Raw genomic sequence first — 23,667 nt, forward strand, 5'->3', positions numbered from 1 at the left:
ATAGCTCTGTAAATTAATTTAACACTGTTTCTAGAATGTGTTTAATATTTGTCTAATATGTAATCGTACAGTTTGTATCTCCAAAAACGAAAAGAAGAATAAAAGGAACTGGACAGGAACATTTCAGGCCTTAAAACCACATGCTGTATACTGTACTCATAATCCCTTCCCCCACCTTTTCAGATCTCTCTCATAAACGGTCAAACTTACTAAATTATTCGACGTAAATCTCAAAATACATGCAATTTAAAACACTTTAATATTTAAAAACAAGTATGACATGTTTTACACAGATACTGTACTGAATGTACTGAAGCCTAACAAGTTAACGTTACTCTGTTAAGCAAATTTCAACAAACGTTATATCATGTAAATGAAATACACACCCTTTGATAAATCTCATGCCACTTTTTTTGTTGAGGAGCTGGCCTGTTGCCCTCATTTGATGGCCAAACTCCTGTGCTGGCAAACTTTTTCAGACGTGAAATCCAGTGAGCGTCTGACATGGCTTTATGAGATTTTTCAGACATTTTTCTCCTATAAATTAAACGGTTTTGAATTAAAGTATCCAAATTTGAAATACAACACACTAAAACATTAATTCGTGCAATTGTGTAGTTTTTCCTACCTTTTTTAAGAAATCACTATCGGAAAAAATCCTTTACTGCAAGCAAAACGATGCTGTGCTCTGTCGAATGATGCTGTTCGTTGAATATCACTGATGGTCAATGAACTTTTTTGACCTCTGACCCGCCTCCAGAGGACCGCGTCATTCCTTCGTGTACCTTCGGCTCAGTTCAGAAAATTGATTGACATCTGACTAACCTGTTTGACTGCACACCTAGCGGTGATTCTTGGAACAGTTCCTACCCCCCGGCTTCAACATTGTCTCGACTCTGATTGGTCAAATGTTGAGAATTCCGGTCCGCGATTGGATGCAAATGTTGAAGCGCTGCAACGTGATTGGCTACAATGTTAGAGCGTATCGCTCCGATTGGCTCTCATCTTCAACATTTGTGAAATATTGTCGGACTATCCTTCGGCAGCTGGCGTTCAGGTCGCAGTCTCCCCTGGAGGCGTGGGTTCGAATCCCACTTCTGACAAACCGAGCCTGCCGCGATGCGCTCAGGCTGAAGTCTTTAACTCCCTGCCACCATGTCCGAATGATACAGTAACACTGACAAAGCGCCGCATCACGCGGGCTTTAATGCAAGTGCACCGAAAGGGGATCAAAAGAATTGTCCTGGGATGGTGTTGATTTTTAAGGTTTGCAGGGCATTTTTTCGTCAAATCCTCGTACAACGTCAAGTCATGACATTTGACAGATCCACGACCTTGTATCGTGCATCCAGGCCAGTGGTGCTTCAAGTATTTATAGTCTTTTTTTATAGAGCTGTCTTGTACGGTCCGCATCGTGGAGGGCCAGCAAATGCACTGGCCACCTGCTCATGCATAACACAAAGCTAAAAGAAATCAGATTCTACGCAAGTTTGCGACACCGCAAGGGGAGGTAAACACTGAGTTGAATTCAAACTTCTAGCCTCACAACGCTCTGCAGAAAGAATGTTTTCAGTGAACGTCAGTACTCAACAGAAGCCTGATTTGACAATTGTCGTAAAAGAAAGAGGTTGTTTCCACCCAGTTTCGAACTGGGGACCTTTCGCGTGTAAGGCGAACGTGATAACCACTACACTATGGAAACCTTCAGAAGTACATCTAGCAGATAACCCTTTTTGATTGGGTGCCTGTTGACGATCATTGCTGGTGAGGCACTGGATGCTATTATTTTCTCGCCAAAAGAGCACTGTTTCTGCTCGGTTTCGAACCGAGGACCTTTCGCGTGTTAGGCGAACGTGATGACCACTACACTACAGAAACCCCACAAGCGCTTTCTCCAGCGAAGTTAGGCGTGCAAGGATAAAACAAGGTGTACGCGTTTGTCAATCAAGCGGACAAAGCCAACTCAGCGTGACAAGCTCCCTGCAGGTATTAGGGCCAATTTACAATCCGGGCCCAACACAGCTGTACAGGTCCTAGCGAAATGTCCCCTTTCGTCACATTTGAAGCACCTGAATTCTGGGCATTCCTTCATCACATGGTCTGAGCTCATGCGTAGTCGACAGGTTTTTACCTGATTGGTGTGCATGACTCTAAAGTGCTGTGCCCCTTCAGCCGTCACGATTTTGGTACTGTATGGTAGGGAGACCGTCTCTTCTGGAAATCTGTTTTTTACAAACCTTGTTCCATCTTCTATGCTTGTGCCTGGATACAGACTTCTAAACTCCCCATCCCTCTAGCTTGCTTAAAATTTCTTCATCAGCTAGGTAAACAGGCAGATGCTTGAACGAAACAACATAGTCTCTGTTTTGTAACCTCCGTACTTCAGATTTCACTCCTTTAATTGTCAATCCATTGTCTATTAAAATTTCGGTGTCATCTTCAGTCTCCATTGTTACTTCATACTCCCTTGTTTGTTTGGGTCTCACCGCCAGAATTCTTCCTTCTCCAATCAGCTCCGTGACTGCTTTGATTATATCAAACCTTCTTGCATCTTTTACATTTTCTACTTCTACAGTTACTGTTGCTTCCTTTGTGCACACTCTTCTTTGTATCTCTTGCTTATCCTTACCTTTTTCACCTCTTCGTTGGCCGGGCTCTTCATTTTATTTATCTCTTTGTCTGCTGTCAAGTCCATTTTTTTATCTCTTCGTTTATTATCCAGCCCATTTTCTTTATCCTTTCGTGCAAGTCCCTCCATTTCCGTGTCGTTGCCGGGTAATCTGTCCATGATTAAAAATAAAAAACACAACATAACCACCCTTCAGTCAGCAAAATGCTGCTGTTAGGTGGTTTTTAAAGACAAAAATAAAACAAACAAACAAACCACTCAAGGTCAATAAACAAAAAGGTAGACAAGCAAAATGGGGAGAGCCTTTCTCTCCTCACTGCTGCCAACTCACTTCCTGTTTGCTCTATAGCGCCCTCAGGGTGGTGTGGTCGTAAGCAATGACAGATGTCAAGTGTTGGCTATTGAATCTAGGCGCAGCCCCAGGAGCCGAGAACAGCTTAGCTGCCTGCTGCGCCAATGAGGTGGACAGCTGGAGCTGGGCAAGCTGTGAAACACCAGATTCCATGTCACGGTAGTGCGGTGTGGCTCCCAGGAGACAGCTCCTGCCAAACTTGCATGTCAGGATGGCCGAGCGGTCTTAGGCGCTGCGTTCAGGTCGCAGTCTCCCCTGGAGCTGTGGGTTCGAATCCCACTTCTGACAAACCGAGCCTGTGGTGATGCGCTCTGGCTGAAGTCTTTAACTCCCTGCCACCATGTCCGAATGATACAGTAACACTGACAAAGCGCAGCATCAGGCAGGCTTTAATGCAAGTGCACCTAAAGGGGATCAAAAGAATTGTCCTGGGATGGTGTTGATTTTTAAGGTTTGCAGGGCATTTTTTCGTCAAATCCTCGTACAACGTCAAGTTATGACATTTGACAGATCCACGACCTTGTATCGTGCATCATCCAGTGAGCAGAGAGCCAATTGAGAATGCGCGTAAAAGCAAATCTGAATGTTTCCGCTCAGTTTCTAACAGGAGACCCTCCGCTTGTAAAGCCATCGTGATAACCACAGGAGCCTCCGGTTAGGGTGAGAGCACTGTCTTGTGGTGCCATCGCAGAGAGACTGAAAGTCACTTTCCACAATGTTTTCATTCAATGTTCTACGCTGGTGGAATCACTTTGCCATTCCCACTCGGATTACGGATACACTGGTCTCCTTCAAACGACAGCTAACACCCATCTCTTCAGAGTACACCCGAACCCCGGTGAATATCCCTCTCTCTAAAGAAAACGACACTCCTACTCCAGCACTAAATTCCCTGAGCACAAACAAATTACTTGGAATATATAGCCCTTTTTCGTATGCATTGCCTCGTCTTGTTGAATCGCTAAATACCTCCACTATTGTATGTCGCTTTGAACAAAAGTGTCCACTAATTGTATGCTTCGGCCCAGTTTCGAACAGGAGACCTTTAGCGTGTAATGCAAACATGATAAACACTACACTACGGAAACCAATAGGCCAGTGGTGCTTCAAGTATTTATAGTCTTTTTTTATAGAGCTGTCTTGTACGGTCCGCATCGTGGAGGGCCAGCAAACGCACTGGCCACCTGCTCATGCACAACACAAAGCTAAAAGAAATCAGATTCTACGCAAGTTTGCGACACCGCAAGGGGAGGTAAACACTGAGTTGAATTCAAACTTCTAGCCTCACAACGATCTGCAGAAAGAATGTTTTCAGTGAACATCAGTACTCAACAGAAGCCTGATTTGACAATTGTCGTAAAAGCCAGAGGTTGTTTCCACCCAGTTTCGAACTGGGGACCTTTCGCATGTAAGGCGAACGTGATGACCACTACACTATGGAAACCTTCAGAAATACAATTAGCAGATAACCCTTTTTGATTGGATGCCTGTTGACGATAATTGCTGGTGCGGCAGTGGATGCTATTATTTTCTCGCCAAAAGAAGAGCACTATTTCTGCTCGGTTTCGAACCGAGGACCTTTCACATGTTAGGCGAACGTGATGACCACTACACTACAGAAACCCCACAATTGCTTTCACTAGTGAAGTTAGGCGTGCAAGGATAAAACAAGGTGTACGCGTTTGTCTATCAAGCGGACAAAGCCAACTCAGCGTGACAAGCTCCCTGCAGGTATTAGGGCCAATTTACAATTCGGGCCCAACACAGCTGTACAGGTCCTAGCGAAATGTCCCCTTTCGTCACATTTGAAGCACCTGAATTCTGGGCATTCCTTCATCACATGGTCTGAGCTCATGCGTAGTCGACAGGTTTTTACCTGATTGGTGTGCATGACTCTAAAGTGCTGTGCCCCTTCAGCCGTCTCGATTTTGGTACTGTATGGTAGGGAGACCGTCTCTTCTGGAAATCTGTTTTTTACAAACCTTGTTCCATCTTCTATGCTTGTGCCTGGATACAGTCTTCTTTTAGTTTTAGACATGGGGAAAACTCCCCATCCCTCTAGCTTGCTTAAAATTTCTTCATCAGCTAGGTAAACAGGCAGATGCTTGAACGAAACAACATAGTCTCTGTTTTGTAACCTCCGTACTTCAGATTTCACTCCTTTAATTGTCAATCCATTGTCTATTAAAATTTCGGTGTCATCTTCAGTCTCCATTGTTACTTCATACTCCCTTGTTTGTTTGGGTCTCACCGCCAGAATTCTTCCTTCTCCAATCAGCTCCGTGACTGCTTTGATTATATCAAACCTTCTTGCATCTTTTACATTTTCTACTTCTACAGTTACTGTTGCTTCCTTTGTGCACACTCTTCTTTGTATCTCTTGCTTATTCTTACCTTTTTCACCTTTTCGTTGGCCGGGCTCTTCATTTTATTTATCTCTTTGTCTGCTGTCAAGTCCATTTTTTATCTCTTCGTCTATTATCCAGCCCATTTTCTTTATCCTTTCGTGCAAGTCCCTCCATTTCCGTGTCGTTGCCGGGTAATCTGTCCATGATTAAAAATAAAAAACACATAACCACCCTTCAGTCAGCAAAATGCTGCTGTTAGGTGGTTTTTAAAGACAAAAATAAAACAAACAAACAAACCACTCAAGGTCAATAAACAAAAAGGTAGACAAGCAAAATGGGGAGAGCCTTTCTCTCCTCACTGCTGCCAACTCACTTCCTGTTTGCTCTATAGCGCCCTCAGGGTGGTGTGGTCGTAAGCAATGACAGCTGTCAAGTGTTGGCTATTGAAACTAGGCGCAGCCCCAGGAGCAGAGCACAGCTTAGCTGCCTGCTGCGCCAATGAGGTGGACAGCCGGAGCTGGGCAAGCTGTGAAACACCAGATTCCATGTCACGGTACTGCGGTGTGGCTCCCAGGAGACAGCTCCTGCCAAACTTGCATGTCAGGATGGCCGAGCGGTCTAAGGCGCTGCGTTCAGGTCGCAGTCTCCCCTGGAGGCGTGGGTTCGAATCCCACTTCTGACAAACCGAGCCTGTGGCTATGCGCTCTCGCTGAAGTCTTTAACTCCCTGCCACCATGTCCGAATGATACAGTAACACTGACAAAGCGCCGCATCACGCGGGCTTTAATGCAAGTGCACCGAAAGGGGATCAAAAGAATTGTCCTGGGATGGTGTTAATTTTTAAGGTTTGCAGGGCATTTTTTCGTCAAATCCTCGTACAACGTCAAGTTATGACATTTGACAGATCCACGACCTTGTATCGTGCATCATCCAGTGAGCAGAGAGCCTATTAAGAATGCGCGTAAAAGCAAATCTGAATGTTTCCGCTTAGTTTCTAACAGGAGACCCTCCGCTTGTAAAGCCATCGTGATAAACACAGGAGCCTCCGGTTAGGGTGAGAGCACTGTCTTGTGGTGCCATCGCAGAGAGACTGAAAGTCACTTTCCACAATGTTTTCATTCAATGTTCTACGCTGGTGGAATCATTTTGCCATTCCTACTCGGATTACGGATACACTGGTCTCCTTCAAACGACAGCTAACACCCATCTCTTCAGAGTACACCCGAACCCCGGTGAATATCCCTCTCTCTAAAGAAAACGACACTCCTACTCCAGCACTAAATTCCCTGAGCACAAACAAATTACTTGGAATATATAGCCCTTTTTCGTATGCATTGCCTCGTCTTGTTGAATCGCTAAATACCTCCACTATTGTATGTCGCTTTGAACAAAAGTGTCCACTAATTGTATGCTTCGGCCCAGTTTCGAACAGGAGACCTTTAGCGTGTAATGCAAACATGATAAACACTACACTACGGAAACCAATAGGCCAGTGGTGCTTCAAGTATTTGTAGTCTTTTTTTATAGAGCTGTCTTGTACGGTCCGCATCGTGGAGGGCCAGCAAACGCACTGGCCACCTGCTCATGCACAACAAAAAGCTAAAAGAAATCAGATTCTACGCAAGTTTGCGACACCGCAAGGGGAGGTAAACACTGAGTTGAATTCAAACTTCTAGCCTCACAACGCTCTGCAGAAAGAATGTTTTCAGTGAACATCAATACTCAACAGAAGCCTGATTTGACAATTGTCGTAAAAGAGAGGTAGTTTCCACCCAGTTTCGAACTGGGGACCTTTCGCGTGTAAGGCGAACGTGACAACCACTACACTATGGAAACCTTCAGAAGTACAACTAGCAGATAACCCTTTTTGATTGGGTGCCTGTTGACGATCATTGCTGGTGCGGCAGTGGATGCTATTATTTTCTCGCCAAAAGAAGAGCACTGTTTCTGCTCGGTTTCGAACCGAGGACCTTTCGCGTGTTAGGCGAACGTGATGACCACTACACTACAGAAACCCCACAAGTGCTTACCCCAGCGAACTTAGGCGTGCAAGGATAAAACAAGGTGTACACGTTTGTCAATCAAGCGGACAAAGCCAACTCAGCGTGACAAGCTCCCTGCAGGTATTAGGGCCAATTTACAATCCGGGCCCAACACAGCTGTACAGGTCCTAGCGAAATGTCCCCTTTCGTCACATTTGAAGCACCTGAATTCTGGGCATTCCTTCATCACATGGTCTGAGCTCATGCGTAGTCCACAGGTTTTTACCTGATTGGTGTGCATGACTCTAAAGTGCTGTGGCCCTTCAGCCGTCTCGATTTTGGTACTGTATGGTAAGAAGACCATCTCTTCTGGAAATCTGTTTTTTACAAACCTTGTTCCATCTTCTATGTTTGTGCCAGGATACAATCTTCTCTTAATGGTAACACTTTATTTTGATGGTCCCCCTTTAGATAGTCTGTTGACCATAAGTTACTTTTCAAGTTCTTATCTGTTTACTCTCATCTGGGTAGTATCTGTAGATTGTCTTTTAAATGTTCTTAGGCAATCATTACAATTTTTACAACACGTAAACATTTATTAAACTTTTAGTAAGTTGTGTTACCAAAATAAGTTCTAGATGGTCAACAATCTATCAGTAGATATGTAACAAATCTTCAACAGATGTTCAACAGAGTATTAGTAGATATGCAACAAATCCTCAACATTTATTAAACTTTTGATAAGTTACATGCTACCTAATTAGGTTGTAGTGTATTACAGTGTATTAGTAGATATGCAACAAATCTTAAACAAGTTTTCAGAAAATTTACCATCAAGATTTTTTTGTTGTCATTGTCTGCATGTAGTTGTTAATCAGTTTATCAATAGACTTTTAGTAAACATTCAGATGCCTATAAGAAGCAACACAACATAATTTAAAATGAACTTTAAACAAATATAAAGTTAGGGTTAGGTAAAAATTTCATACATGCATTTGCACTTGAAAAGTCTTCAACCAACTATTCGTTACATTTAACCCAACTTTCAGTAGACAGTTAGTTTACTTCAAGTTACATTTATCTGCTCATCTGTTGTCACACTAGGCCCATCAATATGAAGTGAAAAATTAAGAAATGCTGGTGAATGACTGTAAGGAGCCAACATCACAGACAGCATGGTTACTATTCTGTAAATGTTCAGCAGATAGTCAACAGACAGGTAGTAGCAACACTGATGCAAGTATTTGAAGACACACAACAGCACCACACATACAAGAACATAAAAATAAATACCAGAGTCATTAGTTTGTCCAACTGCTTTTAATGTATTGCTGTCAAAAAACAAAATAAACAGCCCAGATAATTAAGCTGAGGAAAACATTTACTTCAGGACAACTAAAAACAATTGTTACATTTGAAGAGTTCAGATGCAAAACCTTTAATTTCCATATAACATATATTCATTCATTTTTTTCAGCTTAGTCCCTTTATTAATCAGGGGTCGCCAAAGCAGAATGAACTACCAACATATTCAGCATATGTTTTATGCAGCAGATGCCCTTCCAGCTGCAACCCATCACTGGAAAACAACCATATACACTCATTCACACACTCATACACTACATACAAATTAGCCTACCCAATTCCCCTGTACCACATGTTTTTGGACTTGTCAGGGAAACCAGAGCACCCAGAGGAAACCCACACAAACATCGGGAGATGATCAGCACAGAAACACCAACTGACCCAGCCGAGGCTCAAACTAGTGACCTCCTTGCTGTGAGGCAAACATGCTACCCACTGCACCACCATGCAGCCACCATATACATTTTTTTTCTAAAATGAATATTTTTTTTAAGTCTCAGTTCTGCAATTAAACTTTTTTTGTGGCAAATATTTTTTTCATTATCTTTCAAACAGTAGGCTGAAAAAAAAAACTAATTTTAGAAAAACAATTCAAATGGCGGGCAATGTGGTGGCGCAGAGGGTAGAATGTTCACCTCACAGTAAGAAGGTCGTTGGTTCGAGCCTCAGCTAGGTCAGGCGGGATTTCTGTGTGGAGTTTGCATGTTCTCCCTGTGTTCGCGTGGGTGTCCTCTGGGTGCTCCGGTTCCCTCCACAAGTCCAAAGACATGTGGTACAGGTAAATTGAGTAGGCTCAAATATGTGTGTGCTTGGATGTTTCCCAGTGGTGCATTGCAGCGGGAAGGGCATCTGCTGTGTAAAACATGGAAGTTGCTGGATAAGCTGGTGGTTCATTCCATTGTGGCAACCCCAGATTAATAAAGGGATTAAGCTGAAAAGAAAATTAATTAATTTAGTCGGAATTTTAAAAATTTGCATCCGATGTCAATTTTTTTTCCTTTGGCATTACAGTTGAAGTCAGAATTATTAGCCCCCCTGTATTATTAGCGCCCCTGTTTATTTTTTCCCCCCAATTTCTGTGTAATGGAGGGGAGATTGTTTCAGCACATTTCCAAGCATAATAGTTTTAAAAACCCATTTCTAATAACTTATTTATTTTATCTTTGCCATAATGACAGTAAATAATATTTTACTTGATACTCTTCAAGACACTTCTATACAGCTTAAAGTGACATTTAAAGGCTTAACTAAGTTAATAGGGTGAACTAGGCAGGTTAGGGTAATTAGGCAAGTTATTGTATAATGATGGTTTGTTCTGAAGACTATCGAAAAAATAGCTTAAAGAGGCTAATAATTTTGTCCCAAAAATGGCTTTAAAAATTTTTTAACCTGCTTTTATTCTTGCCATAATAAAACAAATAATACTTTCTCCAGAAGAAAAAATATTATCAGACAAGCTGTGAAAATTTCCTTGCTCTGTTAAACATCATTTGGGAAATATTTAAAAAAGGGAAAAAAAATCAAAAGGGGGCTAATAATTCTGATTTCAACTGTATAAGCTAAGCTTATTGTGCTGTAGGTTTTTGCTTCTACATTTTAGCAACAGTAAACAGGAGCATTATTGAACAAAGAAACATACAATAAACATGGCCTTAACAATAAGTGAGATAGCAAATCTACTCTAATCACTTACTCAGATAAAAAGACAAAAGTGAACCCTTCCTTTTCATTGATACAACCTTTATGCAAAAGTCTCCAAAAATGAGCTCTCAACCCTTTTGAGCGAACTCTGTTAATTTTCCTGGTGTGAAGCTGATTCTGTTAAATTGGTCCCTGTTAGCAAAGTACAGCTCTGCAATTGCAGCGAGCTGGGCCACTGCATTTTGAGAGACACCTTCTCTCTGAAACGCTCTGGTCATGGTTGCTCCACGTCTTGTCAGCTTCAAAAGCCTTTTGTAGCATGTATGACATCACAAACATTATTAGCTAAAAAACTATTTAAAACAATTAATACCTTCATGACCAAATAATAATAATGCAACCACCTATCGTTAGCCTAATGAGCACGTAAAATTATATTAATAAGTATCATAAGTATCATTATATATGTGTGTATAACAAATATGTGTATAACACATATGTGTGTGTGTGTGTGTGTGTGTGTGTGTGTGAGTGAAAGACAGCATGTAGTAGTGTGTGTAAGAGAGAGAGCCAGTACATGTTCATGAGAGAGCATGTAGAAGTGTGTGTGTGTGTGTGAGAGAGAGAGGGCTTATATTTGTAAGTGAGAGCATGTACATGTGTCTGTGAGATGTCTATGTGTTTGTGTTGGCAACATTGTATCATTTCCAATTATGCTAAAAAAGTCATTCTGATTGAAATGAGATAGAATGTAGGTGTGTGTGAGAGAGAGCATGTACAAGAGTGAGTGTGTTAGTGAGAGTGTGTACATGTGTGTGTGTGTGTGTGTGTGTGTGTGTGTGTGTGTGTGTGTGTGTGATTGAGAAAAGTTAGTTAGTGTTGTGCTGAAATTTGATATGTCCTGAAAACTTGTCAGACTAAACAGTTATTTACTTTTTGGTTTTATTTATTTAATAAATGTATATGGTATTTAAGCAAAGTTTTAGGGGAACTGGATATAATTATAAAGAATAATATTTTTTACATAATATAATCATTTTTATTTTAAATTTTATTTTAAATAATAATAGGCCTACACACACACACACACACACACACACACACACACACACACAGTCTAAAAATAGAATATTAAGCATGTAATATACACCCAGTCTAAAGCATGAAGTTTCCAGAAGCACTCAAACTGCTCAAGGCTGGGCTAATGCTGAGGTTTCATCTTTGGGTAGAGACTCAATAATATCCATCTGCACAGTGTGACGTCACATTCGACCTGCGCGCGCGTGTGTGTGTGTGTGGCTTTTTTTTTTTGTGCTAGTAGGTGAGGCCGCAGGTTTCAAATCTCCCGGGTTTGCGCACGCAACTACTTGTGTTTCGTAGATACGTCATCACAAAACACCTAATGACCCGTTATCAAGACGACTCATTTGAAGCACTATGAGTCGACTCTTTTATAGATGAATCAACAGTTTTAAACATTGTACACTTACAGATTTAAGCCTTAGCTGCATATTTCACTTCACTTAGAGCTGTTACACACTACATGGAAGGGCATTTTCAAAAACCCATAATATGGACTCTTTAACAAAATAAATACACTATTTAAATAAAATGCGCAATAAAATAGAAATCAACAAGTGAAATAGAAGAAACTGTAGAACTATTATGGTTATAAACTATATAAATACACACACATGTGAGGGTCCATCTATTAGTCCCATGACGGAGCTAACAGCATGGGTGAAGGTTAAATGCGTGTAAACCTTTTAGCACATGTGAAAAGAAATATTTTTATTCGTTGTAATTTATTTTAATTTGTTTCTAGCTCTGAATTTTAATCTGACTCCAATTTATAATAATTTTAGATTCATCTAATTCAAGCTGATTACCTTATAGGTTGTGATTAGGTCTAATTTAGATTTATTAACCTAATAAATCCTTATATTCAATTAATGTTTCATCGTTCACTCAAAGTCGCTTAGAGTCAGTATGGCTGGGCAGTTTCATCTGCACACGGACATATCTTCGCCAGTTCCAATTCTTAGCAGATAAGCTAATTTCCTTTAAGTAATAATAGGCCGCCCCATGCTTGCACATACTTAAAGAAAGTTTGATTTAGTCCCTAGATTATATCATCAGTGATTGTCAGAAATCAACAAGTCTCTAATTCTGTGCCTATGCTCCATCCATTGCGCCTGAATGTATGAATAATCCTGGTCGTAGACTGCGGAAACATCAGCCTAAACAATCTACTAGATTTAAATGATTTCAGGAGATATTAGAGTTAAACAAGAATTTTACATTTATTTGTCAGGAAAAGATTTTCCATTCCAGTTCACATAATTAAACAAAATAAGTCAATCAAGATTGTACAACATCAATTACTCAAAGATACATTTAAGAGTTAAAGAGGAATACCTGACCATGTAGAAATACGTTGCAGCATATAAGTCCTGATGCAGAGCTCAGAGACTCACAACCTGCAATGGGGTATCCTGTCTACAGGATCACTCGGACACTTCTGCACCCTTTGCCTAAATACTCAAATCATCATAAATTCAAGACAATAAAAGCTTCACCGAGACTCTGGCCTGGTCATGAGTTGATGCGAAGACCATTTTCCTTGTAGTGGAGCATCTGGCAAAGATCATATCAAAGTCAAAACCCAAGTTAACTGATATAAAGGAGATTGTAAAATATTACAGTAAAATTAAGACCACTTTACCAATCACACAGAGACATTTTAAATCACACCAAACATGAATATAAAGCCACAAGATACACCATATTAAGAATTTAAACATTCTGTGTGGAATGTGAGTGAGCTGCTCTGGTGGAGAAGGTAAAGTCCAGGGCAAAGAGGGGGGCTCAGGATGCATGATCGAGACAACCTGAATCTTCTTCTCACATTAGAAAGTTGTTTTAGTGACTGACCATTCTCATGCTCTTGTCTCGTGTGGAGTTCCATAACAGTTTCAGGGTTTATTATTATGGAGAGATATAGCCATCCTTACATTATTATGTGCATATCTGATCTTAAACTGTAGCTCCACTGTACACTGTAACGAGAACCTCAGTCAATAATATTTATGTAAAACAAAATTTTTGTTGCATCATATGATCATATTTTAAACTTTTCATAAAATCATCAAACAATGTGAACTTAAAAAGCATTTTCTAAGAAATAAAAAAGGTCTGTCCTTTTGTCACTAAGTTATTGCTGCTTTTTTCCTACTGGATATGTGGTTTATATCTAGTATATATTGATTTGTCTATTTGCTGGCTTGCTATCAGAAAACAAACTAAGCTAGGTGATAGATTAATTAAATTCTACAATTACAAGTGATTTGTAGTTTGTTCATTTATACCCCATTTTTGTTTAATGTTTTTCTATGCAGACTTTATGTGTTGGTCTAATATTTGTATAAAGAAAGTTTGCATTTGCATTTACTCATTTAGCATCTTTTATCCTGCGACAACAACTAATGACAAAAGAAGAAACAGACTCAGCCTATCAAAGGTTCAGAGCTTGTGTTATTAACTTTAAGCCAAGTCCAACAAGTAAAGCCACACAATGTTGTTTTAAAGCTTATTTAATTTTAAATTTTTTTTAAATGCACTGTTCTATTCTCAAGTCAAGTTGTTAAGCTCATTAGGCTCTGTGGCTTTTGTATTTTTATATGTATTATCTTTCACTTAAATTGCTGTTTCATAAAAACATCTACTGGGAAGAGTTGCCATATTTCATATAAAGATTTTATGGCACAAACACGTTATTTAATTTAAAGCTTGCTTGTTTTTATTTATTAAAAAGCCTAGCTTGATGTGCACTATTTTGTTTTTCTTTTGCTTATTTTATTGTCGTGATTTATAAAGTAATCTGATTTGTTATAAAAGCTTTTCTGGTGAAATAATAATAATAATAAAACAATAAACAACAATTAAACAGTGTTTAAGTGTCTAATGCTGGCAGCATCATGTTACAAAACTATTCACAAAGACTATTTGATTTATTAAATAACTCATCTCTTATGCTTTCTTTCATGTTATGTGACAAAATGAATGAATGACTCGGATTAACTAAAAGATTCATTAATTCGCTCATGTGCACGATGTGTAGTGCGAGACAAGATCAGTTCATTTTTCGAGTCCTCTACCGAGTCGTTTGTTCACCACATGAAAGACTACAGCCTATCATATGCATTTATATGCCAATCATATGCATTTAGAGCAAGAAAAAGAATTGATCTGTTCACCTCTCGAGTCCTCGGGTTTGAATCATTCGTTCATCACGGGCCAATCATATGCGTTTAGAGCCAAAAAAAAAAAGAATTGATCTATTCAACTCTCGAGTCCTCGGGTTTGAGTTATTCTGTCACGTGATGAACGAACGACTCAACAACCAGAAGACTCAAAAGGTGAACTAATTATCATGGCTCCTATCGGCTCAGACTGGGGACATTGGTTAAGATTATATGTGACTGTCATTGTAGGATTATATGTAAGATTATATGTGACTGTCAGCTGCCACTTGCACGGCGGACAGCATCTGCCGATTAAATGAAGGATTAAACAGAAGCTCTCGTGCTAGATGTGGCAAACAGATAGCTGAAAATTGACTTTTCATAGCGGACTTGAAGCCAATTGAAGTCTTTTATCTACTCTTTGAAAAGTGTAGATGGTGGATTAACATTCAGCACAGGATCATTACTAAGATGTGTCGTTATTTGTAACTTTAGATGCCATGGTTACATGGACAGCGCTTTACAATTTTTCGGGGTTGTAGCTCTCCCTGTCATCCCAAGCCAGAAGGCGTTGAGTGATTGTGATTGACAGCTGATATTAACCAATCCATTTGCATTCAGTTATAGAGCAGTGGGCCAATAGGTAGAGCCCAAAGGCGGGCAAGCATTACGAACTTGGCTTTGTTTACTGCAGCAAGTTGACATGACAACTGTTTTAAACCATTCCTGAGCGCTGCGTTTCAAGTGCAAAGATGCATTCAGCGTGAATATCTCCCGAATCTGTGCATGTGCTGAACATTTTGCAGTAAAAACTGGTCACACACAGCAATTTTTTTGCACTCGCACAAATGCTCCCAAATATATTTTGAGGTCGCATAGAGAAAATTTTGGCCGCATATGCGACCAAAATGGTTGTAATTTCGAGCCCTGAAGACAGTGAATACTTGTTCATTTTGTGCCTGACTGGTAAGCGCATCAGAAAAAAGTTCTGGGGTCACAGCTGAACAAACAGCTGAATATTTGCCTCGCAGACATGAATCATACCTGTACACCATCTGCATAAAGGCTGGATTGTGCACCTTTCCCCTTGTGTGCTGTTGGGTCATTTTCATCAATTCTGGGGTGATTTTGAGGCTTAATTTGGCCAAAACTTTCTCTGCATTTCAGCAAACGGACTGATACTTGGGGGCATCTTATTTTGACATATTCTGGGTAAATGCTTTAAAATTTTTTTTTTTTTTTTTAAATCTCAATACACAATGGGCAAATTTACTCCCTTTTCATTATATTCATGGCTGTTTTTTTTCATTGTCCTCTATTTTAACAAATTTTTTTTGATTGCAAAGCCATGAAGGCATATAATCATGCATTTATGATTTTTGGTGTTTTCTGTGACGACAGTCAACATTGTTTAATTGGTCTCCACCCATGGGACGGCAAAAAGGAAATGGGTGAGAGTTTAAAGGAAGAGGAGGAATGTTTAATTGGGCAGCTTGACTGAACTGTTCCAGCGCGGGGAAACGAGTAGAGAAACCGGGTCGAGACGAGCATTGTAAACTTAACGATTGGCTTTGAGAAACAAAAAGCGAAAGTATGTATTGAAGCAACAGAGCAAAGATTGCCGTCTTGTTACTGAAGTGCTCGTGACGTCTGTGAACGAGTGCATCACCAAAGACTTCAGTGCAGTGTGTCCTGAAAAAAATCAACTTACCGATTTATCTCGCTGACATGGAGTCAGCTACCAAAAGCATTTCATTTTACCCCTCCGCTCCGTGGGTAAGAACCAAAAGTTTTTGTTTTCTTTACCCAAATTCTCATTTTATTTCTCTTGTTTTGTTTTCTCCCCGTCCTATTATTATCATTATTACTTTTCCCTGTTTTTAAATCTGATGAACCTGCTGGCCTAAAATCATTTGCAATTTTTTCCTTTCACTTTCATTTGAGTTATAAGTGCTGAGGATTTTGTTTCATTGTGATTATTTTTATATTGTTTGTTTTGGACTACCGGCCATGTGAAGACGCAAAATGTTGAGGTTCTCACATGAAACTTAATTTTGTTTAATATTGCTCTTATCCTAAATACTCATACCTTAAACATACCTGTACTGGAAAATAAGCGTTTAAGTGTCAGAGTCTAGCTGCTCTGAGCATAATTTAACTTGAATCAGGATAAATAAAGGCTGAAGCAACCATCGAGAGGCAGAATCCGCTACTAGCCTCCATGCTAATGCTAACCCCGAAGTGCAAGCTGCACCTAAGAAAGAGATGGCGCGGGTGAGTGATAACAGTGCAGTTCTTCAAGCTATTGATGCACTAAAAGGCAACTTGATTGCTAAAATTGAAGAAAAGGCCGTTGCACAGTCAAATGAACTTTGCAATCAAATTGACCTGCTTCGGACAGTTATGCAATGCTGGACCACGTTTAAAGTCAAGTCAAAGTCAGCTTTATTGTCAATTCAGCCACATGTACAGGAGATACAGAGAATCAAAATTACGTTACTCTCAGACCCTAGGTGCCTAACATATATTATTAATATAAAAAGTAGAGTTTTAAGAAAAAGAAATCTAAATTTACAATATATACAATTGTACATAAAATGTGGTCTAAAAATATATTTAAAGCGTAGTCTAAAAATATACATACGAAATAAAAAAATTGTAAACCAGAGTTGTGCTGATAAAGAACAGTATATAGTGCAAAAAGGCTTGTGCACATGATGATTATGACAAAGTGACAGTGTCATAATATATGTAAATGTAGTATGATGTGTCTAACTGGTAGACCAATGTTACATAAAGTGACCAGTGCAGATGAATGTGTGCATGTGTGTGTGTTTTCATGTGTGTCAGAGTCCAAAGGTGCGTGTGGAGGGAGAGGGGAGTGGTGGCAGAGTTGTGAGAGGGTTCAGCTTCCTGACAGCCTGATGGATGAAGCTGTCTTTCAGCTAGACGGCTCACCTTGCTTCTATAGTTTTTCTCATTGTTTTTGTACATGAGACCCACCACAGTTGTGTCATCCGCAAACTTCATGAAAAGATTAGAGTTGTGAGATGGTGCACAGTCATGAATCAGAAAAGTGAAGAGGATAGGGCTCAACATCCCTTAGGGGCCCCAGTGTTGAGTGATGGTGCTAGATATGTTACTGCCGACCCGTACTGCTTGTGGTCTTCCAGTGAGAAAATCCAGCAGCTAGTTACACAGAGAGATGTAACTTTGACAGCTGGACCAGTTTTTGAGTGAGCTGTTGAAGGATGATAGTGTTGAATGCTGAACTGAAGTCTATGAACAGCATTCGGGTGTAGGAGTTTTTTTTTTTGTGAGCGCTGAGTGGTAGGACCGATATGCAAACTGAAAGGGGTCCAAGGTGGGGGGGCAGGACAGACTTAATCTGCTGCATCACAAGCTGTAAGCTCCTCTCTGTGTGGTGTAAACAAAGCCCAGTGTGTTATTGCCCCGTGTTGAAAAGTGTATGTGTTGGTGTATTTTTGGAAACACACTTTTTAGGTCTGCATGGTTAAAGTCCCCAGCCAGGATGAGAAAAGCATCTGGGTGGGCTGTAGGCTGCTCACTGATGTCCAGGTACAGGTCTTTCAGCGCCTCTCTCATATTGTTGGCATTAGAGCTGGGAGGGATGTAAACAGAGAAAAGCAGTATGGCTGTTTATTCCCTTTGTAGATAAAACAGCCGGCACTTTAAAACCATAAACTCCACCAGTGGCGAGCAGTAATTGCAGACTACATTAGTATGAAGGCTGGAACAGCAATGTCCGGAACGTTGTCACTGAGCCAAGTTTCCGTAAACACAAATGCACAATAGTTCTTTACAGTCATTTAAGATGAACGAAGTAGACAGCTATAGTCCAGTTTGTTGTCTAGCAAGCCTACGTTCGCTAGAATGAAGGGGATAGCAGGTTTGTGTGGGTTAGCCGCTAGCCAAGTTCAGATCCTCCCACGCGGCTAGGACGTACAATAACACTGCCACGTACATGACAAAGAACACAAAAACACTGTCTTGTCGGAAAAGAGAGAAGCCGCAGCGTGTGCACGCGCCTCTATCTTGGAAAAAGCAAGAGTGGAAGTGGAAGAGTGGTAAACGCCAGAGTGGAAGCAGCGAAAGAGCGAGTGACTGGTCTGGAGTCTGTGTTGGGTGGATACTCCGACTCTCTTACTACCCTGGAGAAAGAGTTTAGTATCGTGAAAGAAAGAAGCTGGCTCTGCTGAGACCAAAGCGAAGATCTTGAGGAGAGGTCTCCCCGCTCAAATCACTCTATGCAGCAAACCAGTGGACGACAAATAACTGCAACGCACCTTCTTGATTAAATGCCACAACTTTTTCAAAAAAAAAGAGGATATTCTACAATACAATACAAATGTTAATGTCACTCTCCGGTTAACTTTTAAATGACCACTTTAGCACATGTTCGTTGTTATTTCTAGCTCTCAAGTATATTTTGTCAATAATGGTGTAGTTTTGTAGTAAAACATCAAAAACTGTTCCAATGGATTTATTTTTTATGTGAGATCCCACATGGTAAGCTAGTTAAGAGAGGGAGTAGCTGGAAGTGTGTGCAAGTTTATATGCAAGGTTTTAATATTGTGTTGTTTCATGTTTATAAGTATATGTGTGATCACCCCCATTTTTTTTCTCTCTTTTTTTCCTCTCTCCCCCACACATCCCCTACATACAAAACCCAGATTCCTTTTATATGCTACTGATAAATGTTTTTGACAGCCCTCCATAAAATGGGTGGAGTAAAGACACACTTTACCGGTTGGAATGTGCAGGGGCTAAATCACCCAGCAAAACGAAACAAGGTGTTAGTATATCTTAATAAGTAAACATCCGATATTGTATATTCACAGGAGACAAATCTGTTGAAAAAAGACTATTCTAAACTTAATATAGGACGTTATACATAAACAAATATATCATTCTAACTTCAATAGCAAAAGTAGGGGCATTGCTGTACTCATACATAAAAATTTACATTTTGTTTTGGAGTCAAATGTGTTGGATAAAAATGTCAGATACATAATAATCCAAGGTAAACGTTTAAACATGTCTGTAGTCCTGGCTAATGTGTATGCTTCTAATTGGGACAATGAAAAAATTTTCAGTAATTTATTTTCAATTTTGCCTAGTCGACACACAATTTAATTTTAGGAGGATTTAAATTGTGTTTTGCACCCAATTTTGGACCGCTCTAGCTCTTCGAGTAATACATTAAGACAGCCAGCACAATGTATCAATTCCTTCCTTTAGACATATGGTGTAAGTGACCTCTGGATATTTAAATATCCATCTTCCAAGCAATTTTCCCTCTATTCACCAGTGCATCAAACCTATTCCAGGATTGATCATTTTCTCCTGGACAAGTTGTTACTTCCCTTAATGTCAGCAGTAGAGTATGGTAGTTTTGTTATTTCAGACCATTGTCCAGTCTCACTAAAGCTATGTTTTCCAGGCAATGTAATCCCCCAACGTACATGGCGGTTTAACTCAAGACTCTTGGCAGATGACGATTTCGTAAAATTTGTTGATGCTCAAATTGATTTCTTCCTTAAGACAAAGGAATCCCCAGAGATAAGTTATAGCATCCTATGGGATACTCAGAAACGTATATAAGAGGACAAATTTTAGATCAAGCTAGTGCAATTAAAATTTAAATAGTGAAAATCAAAACGGCTTACAGAGATTATAAATAAAATTAATACAATTGATCAGCTACTCTTAACATCACCTTCCGAAGAGCTCCATAAGAAAAGACTTCTGCAAGCGGAATATGACTCCCTCAGGTGAAAATATCGAGGATCTCCACATAAGATCCCGCTAGATTCATTGTGTACATGGGAAATGAGCTGGCAGTTTATTATGTTACCAACTGACACAATCCTCAGCAGCTGGTTTTTTAGCAGCAGTTAGTAAGGATGATGGCAGCCTTATTACTGATCAACAGAGAATTAATGATCAATCAAAAAACTTCTATAAAATTTTTTACAGCTCTGAGGTAAACTAAATTGAACATATTAAGAGCTTTTTTTAATTATTTAGAATTACCATCCCTCTGTGATTCAGATCAGTTGGCATTAGAATTAAATTTAACACCTTCTAAAATTGAAAATGCTATCGAAAAATTGAAAACCAGAAAAGCACCAGGCCCCGATGGCTTCCCATCCGTGTTTTATAATAAGTTTACTGCCAAGTGAACACCCCTGTTATGCAAGGTATTTGCTGAAGCTCTTGTTTCGGAATCACTCCCCCCCTCCATGAGATCGACTGTTATAACAGTACTTCTTAAAAAGATTAAGGATCCACTTAACTGTGAATCTTATCGTCCGATCAGCTTACTCTGCTGTGTTGGGAGACAGTTATCTTACAACCTTCATCGCTTATTTAAATATTATTTATTCACCAAAAAAATAATACCAATCCAGAGGTCCTAATTTCCTTAGATGCCCATAAGGCATTTGATAGAATAGAGTATATCTGTTTATTTACAGCACTTAAAAAATTAGTTTTGATCCTGGATTCTGTTCCTTAGTTAAAATTTTATATTCCAGACCCCAAGCAATTATTCAAACAAATAATATAATTTCTAAAGGCTTTCCACTCTCTAGAAGAACAAGACAGGGCTACCACCTGTTCTTTGACATTGCTATTGAACCTTTTGCAGACGTATTAAGGAACTCAGATGGCTTAAAAGGAATTTTCAGAGAGGGACACAAACATAAGTTCCTGCTATATGCGGATAATCTTCTTTTTCTGTCAAATCCAGATACATGTATTCCAAAAGCTCTTACAATAATTTCAGAATTTGGAAATGCTTCTGGATACAAAGTAAATCTAGCAAAGAGTCTCCTTTTCCCTATCAATGATAGAGCACAGCAAATGTCCTTCCAATCCTTTCCATTTTCAGTAAGTCCTGATAAATTTGTATAGTGAGTGTGACACGCAAATATAAGCATTTGTTCAATAATAATTTTAAAACGACATTAGTGCCCAAGCACGTTTTTTGTGCTCAAGGACACCTTACAAACAGTAGGAGAACAAAAAAGCAACAACCTTAAGAAGGTAGAGAAAATGGGAGACTAATAATACATAAAATAATGACAAAAGACCTGAGAACAAGCAACAAGAAAGAAACTCATTCCTGTCTTTCAATGAGTGCTTATGTGCATTTAGGAGAACTAGGCAGCACACTCAGGGCTGCAAGATGGATTTAATTTAGTATTCTTATTATTAAAATATATCTGAATGAGGAATAAATGACTGAGTTGGTCTTTGAGAATGAAATTCAACCTGTTTGTTCCTGCAGATCTTCCTGTTTGACTGTGAATGTTTCTTCAATCTTCACATCTTCACTCTCCTCTTTAATAAACGCCATCTTTATAACAGTGTGGAGATCAGTCGCTTCAGCAGGAGTTTTTCTCTGTGTTTGGACACTTTATCCTGTTTAAAATGAACAAAACAAAAAAAAATGTCCTGTTTAAAATAAATAAAACAATGAACAGAAACAAAATAACTTCTCTTCAACACTTGCTTCAACAGTTTCTTTATATGAGAGTCATTAACAAACAGAAATCAGATAAGTCTGATCAAGAAACAATAGCCACTGATCACCTGATTAAAACTAGTACTCCATTTCTTATATATAGTGATGTATATTTATTATGGAATGACATAGTGCTATTCAATCAATTAAACTTTCATTAAAACACTTAATACACACTTTTACTTTATCCAAGTATCTTCTTAATTGTTTTGTTTGTTTTATTTATCTTATTGTCTGTTTATTGCACTTTTTTGCACAAGACAAATTTCCTCTCCGGAACAATAAGTTTATCCTATCTTTATTCAAAAAATAGACCTCATTACTGTAAGTTTTAGTAAATAGTACTACTTTGTATAAGGGTTAAAATAATATTGTCAACAGGTACATAATTTAGCACTAAATGAAAACACTGAAACTTTAATCAATCGCTTTATATAAGGCTAAACGCTTTAAAACAAAGGCTGTTTCTCAATATGCGTTCTTCAGCGGTCTTGCGTCCTCGTGTTCTCGTGAAACGTCATCATCAGCTGCCTAAGTTCAGTTCCAATACTCAAGACCGCAAGTACGGAGGACGCGTGAAACTTCCCGGATGTGTTCTTGATATCGAGGACGCACCAATGCAGACTTCAGCAGCGAGCTCGCTCTGGAAGTCCCAGAAGTCATTGCGACTGGAGGTGGGAAGCGCAGCATTTTATTTAGATTTATTATTAAAGTTCAGAGATATCACTTATTTACCTCAGGAGTTTCCCTAAATGAAACGGTGTAAGTAAACATTAACATCAACATCTTAATAAAGGAATAAACACATTAAGGGTGTTTGGTTGATGAAATTCGTATTAAAATTTGTTTTATTTATATTGTGCAGAGTATATTTATAATGTTTTTATGCAAAGTATATATTTTGAAGAAGGGGGAAACAATAAATCGTTGTATGAAGGCTGTAATGTTTAAATAATTTCCATTTAAAACGCGTGAAGGTCACATGACCATCAGGAAGAACGCAGCATCCCATTTCTCAAAGGACGCGTTCTCTGCCCTCGCGGTCTCCTGAGTTCGTTCTTCCGAGGACACCTGGCAAGACCGCACTCTACAAGAACGCAAGTCCATTCTCTGCGTTCTTGGAATTGAGAAACAGCCAAACCTTTCTCCAGTTGAATCACAGCGCGAGAGCGGCGCAGGCTTATGACGTCACAAGTCACGCCAAAATAAAAGTCTTTTTTTTTTTGCCACTTACTCTTAGTCATGAGTCATGACTTATTATATATAGTTTTTCTCTGCGTTTGGACACTTTATCCTGTTAAAAATTAACAAAGCAATAAAAAATGTCCTGTTTAAAATAAATTAAACTATGAACAGAAACAAAATAACTTCTCTTCAACAGTTTCTTTATATGAAAGTAATTAACAAAAAGAAATCCGGTAAGTCCGAGCAAGAAACAACAGCCACAAATGAGCTGATTAAAACTAGTACTCCATTTCTTATATATAGTGATGTATACTTAGAATGAAGTGAAATTTTGCTATTTAATAAATTAAACCTTCATTAAGACACTTA

The 23,667-nt window shown here is 39.3% G+C and overlaps 2 long non-coding RNA genes and 6 other non-coding genes across 8 annotated transcripts in view; 2 read left to right on the forward strand and 6 right to left on the reverse strand.

The window, feature by feature from the left end:
- Positions 1–1,629: 1,629 nt before the first annotated feature.
- On the reverse strand, positions 1,630–1,702 carry trnav-uac (transfer RNA valine (anticodon UAC)). Its single transcript has one exon. It is a non-coding gene; the product is annotated as a tRNA-Val (tRNA).
- A 103-nt stretch (positions 1,703–1,805) lies between these two features.
- Positions 1,806–1,878, reverse strand: trnav-aac (transfer RNA valine (anticodon AAC)). The gene has a single exon. It is a non-coding gene; the product is annotated as a tRNA-Val (tRNA).
- A 2,474-nt stretch (positions 1,879–4,352) lies between these two features.
- On the reverse strand, positions 4,353–4,425 carry trnav-uac (transfer RNA valine (anticodon UAC)). The gene has a single exon. It is a non-coding gene; the product is annotated as a tRNA-Val (tRNA).
- A 1,503-nt stretch (positions 4,426–5,928) lies between these two features.
- On the forward strand, positions 5,929–6,011 carry trnal-cag (transfer RNA leucine (anticodon CAG)). The gene has a single exon. It is a non-coding gene; the product is annotated as a tRNA-Leu (tRNA).
- Positions 6,012–7,092: 1,081 nt separating this feature from the next.
- trnav-uac (transfer RNA valine (anticodon UAC)) lies at positions 7,093–7,165 on the reverse strand. The gene has a single exon. It is a non-coding gene; the product is annotated as a tRNA-Val (tRNA).
- A 106-nt stretch (positions 7,166–7,271) lies between these two features.
- trnav-aac (transfer RNA valine (anticodon AAC)) lies at positions 7,272–7,344 on the reverse strand. Its single transcript has one exon. It is a non-coding gene; the product is annotated as a tRNA-Val (tRNA).
- A 9,645-nt stretch (positions 7,345–16,989) lies between these two features.
- Positions 16,990–23,284, reverse strand: LOC141381942 (uncharacterized). The gene is made up of 3 exons (XR_015484521.1): positions 23,255–23,284; positions 21,861–22,010; positions 16,990–18,183 (listed from the first exon to the last, which is right to left on the reverse strand). It is a non-coding gene; the product is annotated as an uncharacterized LOC141381942 (long non-coding RNA).
- LOC147845107 (uncharacterized) overlaps positions 16,992–23,667 on the forward strand; it is a 133,132-nt gene continuing 126,456 nt past the window's right edge. Inside the window, exon 1 of the long non-coding RNA XR_015484476.1 lies at positions 16,992–17,426. This is a non-coding gene — a long non-coding RNA (uncharacterized LOC147845107). The remainder of the gene's footprint in view (positions 17,427–23,667) is intronic.

The sequence above is a fragment of the Danio rerio genome, chromosome 4, assembly GCF_052040795.2.
Source record: "Danio rerio strain M-AB ecotype USA chromosome 4, GRCz13ab, whole genome shotgun sequence".
Lineage (NCBI taxonomy): Eukaryota > Metazoa > Chordata > Actinopteri > Cypriniformes > Danionidae > Danio > Danio rerio.